Here is an 8,790-nt window from a genome sequence, read left to right as displayed (position 1 = left end):
TTTCTATACTATTCAGTAGCCTACATGCTATCCAGAAGCTTCCATTCAATTTTCCTTATTTTTCGTATAAATCCATCAGTCCACTTCATCTCGAAAGAAACTTGTAAAAAAATTACAATTTTACAATTAATAAGATCTTCTGCTACTCGTTTCAATTTTGATACTATTCAGTAGTCTATTTTTTATTACGTCGATAATTTCACATTTCAAAAGCTTCAGTTTCAAATCTCTGCTCATGACACTACGTGTGCAGGGATTTGCCTTAGTTCTCCATTCACGAAGAAGATATAAAAGAATAAAAATCCACGAATCCACTTTCTCTCGAAACAAATTTCTACAAATATGACAGTCTCACAATTAAACAGAAGATCCTCTACAATTTATCTCAATTTTGCTTGAAACACTGTTACGTTGATGATTTCATCTTTCAGAAGCTTCTATTCTATTCAGAACGCTCCTAACACTACGTGCACGTATTTTCCTCGTTTTTCTATTCAGCGAATTGAACACATCTTCGACAGACGTTTCACATGATCAGCCGAAAAAGGCTTTTCGCAATAGGAGGCACGATTCGTCATGTTCATCACGCACAACAGTTCTCTCGGCGTGACTTGTTCATCGAACAAACGACTTTAACAGGACGGTTTGCTACTATCGTGCTGCAAAGCACATACACAGGTATTATCTGTTCTCCACACAACGGTGCATCGAATCACAAAAGGTTACTAGGTTTCGCGTTACGCAATTATGTCGCCGGTCTTTCCTCTCCAGGAACTCGATAGTTTGCCGCCGTGAAATTTTATTCTAACTCAAATTCGATCAATCTCGATTCTTTCGCGACGACATTCTAAAACATATCATCTTCTCGCGATAAAAAAAAAAGAAAAAGACACGTTGTTACAGGTGGCAAAGATCGAAGCGTTAAATACGAAATGTTAATAATGCACTTTTTCCACGGTTAAATAAGAATTGAAGGCATGTGTGAAACTGGAGAAAACGAAGTTCACTTTCACGTGGAAATGAATCTTGCGCTCGTTCATATAATATTCGAATCTTTTTTCTTCTCTTCCCAACGACCACGTTTGAAAAATAGAGTTCGCGAAAACGGTCAGATGTATCTATTTCCATTCGTTTCTTTATTTTTCTTTTTTTTTTTTTCTTTTTCGCCTCGAATTAAGCAATTTCTGCTTCAAAACAGTTTTTGATCCAACCAATGATAATAATGTTTCGGGGTCAACTCTTCCACGTGACCAGCTTCTGAAAGTAGCCAGACAGACGGTAATTTTTTTCGCGTACTCGCATGATATATCCGATACTCGTGACTCTAGAAAACCTGTTTCGTCGGCCTTTAAACGATAATCACCGTTTACTGCAATTCCATTCGGGCCTGTGCACCACGTCGTCAAGTATAGAACCGAATTTTATCCTCTATAAACTTCTGCAAAGAAGTATCAATTCACTTAAGAAGCGAGAATTCTGAAGTTTCTCTCAATCGCAAAAATATTCTATTTTATTTAAAAAGCTGAGCGAAATTGAAATTTTTAAACTTAATCGAAAACCTAAAAAAGTGATTTTTTTTTCTTATAATTTTATTAAAATGAAGCATCGTGACGGCCATTCTTGTGACGTCGGAATTTCGGCAGAAGAAGAAGACTATAAAGAGGATTTTTGTTTCTTTTTTTCTGTTATTATTAAAAAAATATAATCGTTGTAGTTTTCGATTTTCTGTGAGCAAAGTCTGTCTGCAATCCGATATTTCTACAATATTATGATAAGTGTAAAACGCTATACTTAAAAATTTTTGTACAGATACTTTCACAAAACCTCCTTTAACGATTTACCGAATGTCCCTTTAGGACAAATTATAAAGATTATTTGAAAATTCATGGCGAATTCTTGTTTTTCTTGCTTACATATGAAACTCCCAGAAATTGAGAGTTTTCATATGAAAATTTCATAATAAAATAAATCATGCATAGAAATCGGTTTATTCCTGAATTTTTCATTCTTCTACGAATTTTCCTATAAAATTCTATGAAATAATTACGTTTCATAGTAAAATAATTTTGGCCAACTTTTTTCATACAAACACTTCACAGTGCGAGACGTTCTGTTGGTGAAAAAAAAAAAAAAAAAAAGTGAAAGAGAAAAGAAATCAAGCGACGTAAAAGCAACAAAAGGAACCAAGGGAAATTACCATAGAGACGATTTTTCGAGTGTTTGTCGTATGTTCACGTTTCCGGGCAAAGAGATTCGGTTCCTTTCTTTCTTATCTTTTTTCACCGCAATTTGGACGCGTAATTATACTGAATTCGGTTTTTTTCACATTCCTTTCGTGGCGTACACCTCTCGAGACACGAGAAAGAGCGCGGCCACAACTCTCGCCAGAATTCGAATCTTCTTCCCACTGTGTTTACTTTCTACGAAAACAATCAGAGGGAATTTTACCGCCATGCTTTCACGATTGTCTCGCGTTCTCATTGTTCCGTACGTCAAATCCTATTGAGTTAACGTCACGCCGCTCGCAGCAAGTTAACGGCACGCTTTTTAACATCTTCGCACATTTCCGTGTGAAATCAATTATCGCGCACGCATCTGCCCTGCACGATCCGCGACAACTTTATGTGAACAGTTTCGTCCCTTTTTATCTCTCTGCAAACATCAACCGACATTATATGCAAATTCAAATTGTTCCTTCTTCTTTTTAAACACTTTTCGGTCCACTTTCGGTATTCTAACCCTTTCGCAGGCGACAGATTTTAGTACGAAACGCGCGTGGCCGCAAAATCTTTCGTTTCGACGTTTTTAAATTTCTTGAAATTTAAAAATTAAAATTTGAAATTTATCGTTTCTAAATTTCTTTTATTAAGGTGCAAGTGCGCAAAGGACGAAAATTAAGGATTAAATTAAGATGGAAGCGCGCAAAGGACGAAAATTAAGGATTAAATTAAGATGGAAGCGCGCAAAGGACGAACATTAAGGTGGAAATGCGCAAAGGACGAAAATTAATGATTAAATTAAGATGCAAGCGTGCCAAAGGGCACGAAGGATACAGCGCGCGAAAATATTCAAAACGCCTATAGGCGGCAAGAGCGCAGCGCGCGAAATATTCAAAACGCCTATAGGCGGCAAGAGCGCAGCGCGCGAAAATATTCAAAACGCCTATAGGCGGCAACTAGGAAGGAAAGGGTTAACGAACCACCGAGAGGAAATTTCCAATTTGAAATTTACAGGAAAACAAGTTTTAGGGAAAATAATTTTCTCGGTGAAGTATTTCTCTATTCGTTTACCACAGGCGTCTAACGTTTCGCAAGTCTATCCCCTATAATTTTTGACTAAAATCGTATTTCCTTCATCTCCAGTTTCTGCGGTCGGGAGCAAGAGGAATCAAAGGATAAGAATGATGCAACTGATGGTTACTCATCTTGAACTTTATCGTTCGATTGTTAAAAAAATCGTTATAACTTTTCACATATAACTTTCTGATTAGTCTTATCTTCCTTGACAAACAGTAATCTCGGCCACGTTATTTTAAGAGGCACATTTTATTAAATATTTTTCCAACTCTCGTTAATCTTTTTCCATTGCATATGTTTATCTGTTTTTTTCTTTGCGAGTTAGAAAAATTTGAAAGGCAAAAATTGCTCGATTTTACAAAATAACAAAGTATCGTCAAGAAAAATGTTAATTATTCAGCATAATAAATTATCCTGGAAAGTATATTGAATTAATTGTTTCGCATTTTATCTAAAATTAGAAATTAATCGAATTATTCCAACGTGTTTGAAAACGAAAGTTTACTGAAATACTTATTAAAAACGTGCACGCTTTAAACGATGCGTACAATAACCTCTAAGTGAACTAACATAAGCAAAAAAGTTATATTATTCAGGTATTTCCACCGGAAGAAGTGCAATTACATTTTCTAACTACCTGGTTGCATTTAATAACAATTATATTAAAAAAAATTAATTAGATACATATTTCCTTAAATAGATCAAACAGTGAAACATAAACGAAAGTAAAGCTTTCTCTCTTGGTCTTCTATTTGTAGGCGTGTATCCATCATACGAGCAACAAATATTTGATCATTTATACAATTTTGAATTTCTATCGCGGATAAGTTTAATTTTAAGAAGAAAAAAAGGGGCACATCAAGCATATACGTGAAATGAAAGATTGTTTTCCTTTCGCTTGAACAACTTCAAGCGGTAAAACGTTCCGATCCAATAAATAGGAAAAGAACATTGCTGTGCATAATTTTTCCCGTTCAAGCGGATCGGTTCTGCCAGCTCAGCCGATCACTGTAACTCATTCTCACCGAAAATCGTTTGTCTCTTAGACTCGTTAGATTTGTTCATGCGGATACAGTAAAGCGAAACAACACGAAACTGCGATAAAATTATTCCGCAATCTTCTAGACTACTCGATATTGTTTCATAAATAAAAGTTAGTTTTAGTTAGTTTTATTAATATTTTAACGAATAAAATATAAAAAATGAAAGAAATTCTTCTACTCGTTACAAACATTTTCTGTAATTTAAAATTTTCTTTTATGAAAAAATTTCTTTCTATAAATATGTCAACCTTTCGATTGGTTTTTTCCAATTTTGCCAAATTAATTTCTATATTTTTGAGAATATTGTTAAATTTATTTCTATATTTTTGAGAATATTGTTAAATTAATTTCTATATTTCTGAGGATACTGTTAAACTTAGTTTTCTGGATAACTGTTCATCGTTGAAAGTTTTCAATTATTTTCGACGCGGTGTAACTATCTAAATGTGTCACTAAAAATTACTAGGAATGATGTCATTACAATTCAGAATGATTCATCATAATTCCTTAAGAGTTTTATCTCGTGTTTGTTATTTTTTCGGGTCAGTTTGTTTATCTAAAGACTATTTATAACATCGACTACAATTTACATACGGACACTCTTCCAGAATACTAATGTGCGGTATTCTTTAAGAATACCAGTTCAGTGTCATGCACTTCTTACTGGGACTTCAGAAATTGGTGAGAAAGTCACCAGCCTCACATTCATTTCCATGAAACACCGATCAATTTTCATTCTTATTCCTTCTTCTTCTCGCATTTCTTACACTGTTATTTTCAAAAAAATATCACTTCTTTAACATCGTCAATTGTTCCAATGTTTAACTTGAAAAATTGTCAAACAAACTTACCCTCTTTCAAAACGATTAAGAATAAAAATCGTTTATTCTAGTTTCTGCGTATAGTCAGTGGAAACGATATTAGCGAGGTGATAAAATCAATCAACCTTCAAGATACACATAATCGAGGAAGATGAGAAGCTCGAAAATTGCCAACTCGAAATTGAATTTTCCATTGCAGTATATTTCAAAAATTTATCTGCGTTTTCGCTTTCGGCACGAATTTATAGGATAACCTAACTATTTGCTTGTGCTAAAGTATGGATATTTAGAGCTCGTTTGCTAAAAAGTTGGTCAAATTTTTTAAACTTAACACCCAAACAAACTATACATTTATTAACTAATACATCTATTTTATTTCAATATTTAATGTATTTTTATTTTATATGTGCACTGTTTAGACATTTACGGGAGGCCAATAGACCTCGTGTACTATAAAATCTCAGCTCTAAGAGAGCCTCGATTAATTATGTACCAAGTGGTAAACAATAATGTCGCTTTTCAGTCGCAACTCGAGTGCAAAGGACTACCTGTCCGCATAAGATCTCCCATTTATCACACTAAAGTCCACACTTCTTCTTCTACTGTATTCCATTTACAATCGTGGATCTACTGTATATCGCTTCCTCCAACTATACGCGCTATTACTCGCAGGATGAACACGCGCGACTCCGCTGTGAGTGACCATCGAAGAATCGTGTATACGTTTATCCAAACAAGCCACGAAAAATTCGTAGCCGAAGAGGGTTAAGTTAAATCGCTCACACGTTATTCCAGTTGAACCGCGCGACGGAATCGTATGAAAAAAATTGAAAGGAATGATCCGGTGTGTGTGTGTGTGTGGTTGAAGCCGGAATACATAGTATAGACTTCAACCGGGGAATTTATTCCTATCACGAATCCTGACGGCGGAGGTCAATCCACTTGAAGTCAGGATGCTTACTCAAACTGGACTTACTGGATACTGTGGAGTCAAAGCCTCCCCAGTTCTGACTTGCGTGCGATTCATGGAAACCGATCGCGAGAGGTATTTTGTTAGTTATGCTCTAGAAGAACGAAACAAATCGAACGAATCCGAACTGCTCTGAATGTGCCATGGGAAACTGTTAACCGAAGGTATAACAGTTCTTCGACCTTCTAAAACTGTCCAACGCAAAATACTCGAGAGAGAGAGAGAGAGATATAGCGGTTCAATCACGAAGATTTTAAACATTCAAATTGCACGGAAGTACGAACCGATAAATTGCAAAGAGGAACGAGTGAGATGTTCGATGTTAAAGTACCGCGAATATTGCTACTTGTTACTCGCATAATGATCTTTCGAAGTGTCGACTACTTTTTTTTCTTCTTTTGCAACGAATTCGTCGAAGATTTCGAACGAATTTAAAATTGTAGCAATGATAGGTTGGAAAACCTAGAGACGACCTCGATTAATCTTCATCGTGGATTCTAATGCTGATTCTCACACTACGTCAGTGATGCTTAAATGCGGTAATTTGTTTTAACCCGTTAACCCCTTATTCCTTTTACGATTACTGGATCGGTGCATTCTCCAAAGAGAGAACACACGTTAAGCTGTTTTAATTGAACGGCGCGAGAAAGATTTAACGTATGAAATAGTATTACGATTCTTTTACTATCTTCTTTTTTTTTTTTTTAATATTACAAGATTCATTTTCTGATATATTCTTGCTTGATAAATTTCAAGTATCTTCTTTTGCTTGAAAATTTTACTTGGTTAAAAAACTAAGTTGTAGCTGTCCCTTTAACGTTAAAACTAAATAAAATTTATTAGAATTAAATATAAATTTAAAACATATACACAGAGTAAACATGTACAGAATAAATTTTCACATGTCTAATGAAAAAACTTTCCGCTATTCTGCCTTCAGACGAAAAGTAATGTTATACAATGTTGCATTTACGTCAGTAACGAAAATACCTGTTGCATGTATGTACACGCTAGGAAGCATATTACAGACTTAAAAGTCATTCTGTAGTCTGAAATGGAATACATTTAAGGTAGATTGACTTATTACTGAAGAATTTGATAATTTCTTGGGGATTATGTAATTTGCGACAGATCTTACTTAATCTTACAAAACACTACGTCGTTGTTTTGAAACATCGGTACGAGCGGTAATACAGCTGAATTACAACAATTACGTTTCGCGCTGGTATCCTCCATTTTGTATTAAAAATTCAGATAGCATCGAAGAAAATAACATTTGTAAGTCCCGGCACAAGATCGATGAATTAACAACTTCAGCGAGGGTTTCTTCGTTTGTACTCACGTAATACTACACGTGATCATTATCTGCAATCTAGTGAAAAAAAAAAAAAAAAAAAATAAGAGACATCAAAAATCCGCAAATGCTTCAATTTTCCTTTCTGGTTAGCGCAGGATTTAATATTTTGCTGCTCTATCGCGTGAAACAAAGTGCTAATAAATGAACAAATTTTCCATAATCTATTAAACCAATGCAGAAGTCTAACGTAAAAATAAAAAAAATGTATATTTTACAAAAATACTGCATTCTATCACTAACGTTAGTTTGGAAAAAATTACGATCCGTATTGAATAACATTATTTTCGATGTATACTAGTTAATATTTAATTTATAATATCTTTCCATTTGCTTGTTACGTACGAAAGGAGAAAAAGAAATAACTTAATTACGATTCTGTTTTACATTAGATAGTCATATCCTTCCATATTATTTTTAATTATTTCAAGGAAAATAAATAAATATATATATAGCTGTAAGTTGTTTTATAACATTTTTTTTGCACTGTGTTATATTACGAAGAATTTTACCAAGCCACGTGATTGCTGCGAAAGACAAAAAGGTACCAGTGAAACAAGTGGCCGCGTTTCTCCGCATTGAAGGAATGCATGCAAAATGACCAATAAAAGAGTTTACTTATCACCTCTACGCTAAAATTTGAGATTCCTGCGTGTTATGCTATCGTATTTAAGAGATTTAGAAGGAAAAATTGTTCGTTAAAAGTTACAGACATTTTTTTAATAAAATGACTAATCTAAATGAAAACATCGAGCGTGTATTAACATTTGCAAGAAAAGTTTGTTGAATAATTAACGAGGTTTCTCATTTCTCCCATGTTTTAAAATAAATATTATGTAATTATATATACTGACGTAAAATTCAACTTCGATATTTCATTTTCTCTTCGTTAATGTCGATGTTTATCGTCAATTATTCATGCCACAATGACGAAAGAACATTTTAGACTGTTCTCCAACGTACGGACATTTAAAGGTCAATGGTCCACGTATTCTTCGACTATAAGTAAATTAAGTAACGCTTGCAAATCGACACAAAGGCCAGTCGAATTTGAAAACATTTCCTAAATGTTCTCGCATGACGAATGCGACGTACAATGTAAGCAATAAAAATAACCTCTCAAAAATTCAACTTTTTCCTTGTTCGGTAGGACGCTTCTAAACGACAAACACAGATGTTGTCTGCAGACGACGACAATTTTCCACAAAACAAACTGCTCGACATCACACATGAAGAATTTCTAAACGATAAACACCAGATACTCACAACAATGACCCTACAAAATCCTTTATATACTTCACCCTTT

The 8,790-nt window shown here is 34.4% G+C and overlaps 1 protein-coding gene across 1 annotated transcript in view; it reads right to left on the bottom strand.

Moving 5' to 3' along the window:
* The window catches only part of LOC108579015, a 52,206-nt gene that overhangs the window by 43,050 nt on the left and 366 nt on the right, over positions 1-8,790 (bottom strand). The window lies entirely within an intron of this gene.

The sequence above is a fragment of the Habropoda laboriosa genome, unplaced genomic scaffold (genome assembly GCF_001263275.1).
Source record: "Habropoda laboriosa isolate 0110345459 unplaced genomic scaffold, ASM126327v1 scaffold78, whole genome shotgun sequence".
NCBI classification, from domain to species: domain Eukaryota; kingdom Metazoa; phylum Arthropoda; class Insecta; order Hymenoptera; family Apidae; genus Habropoda; species Habropoda laboriosa.
The sequence above is the reverse complement of the archived record's forward strand: the minus strand, read 5'-3'. Positions and strand labels throughout refer to the sequence as shown.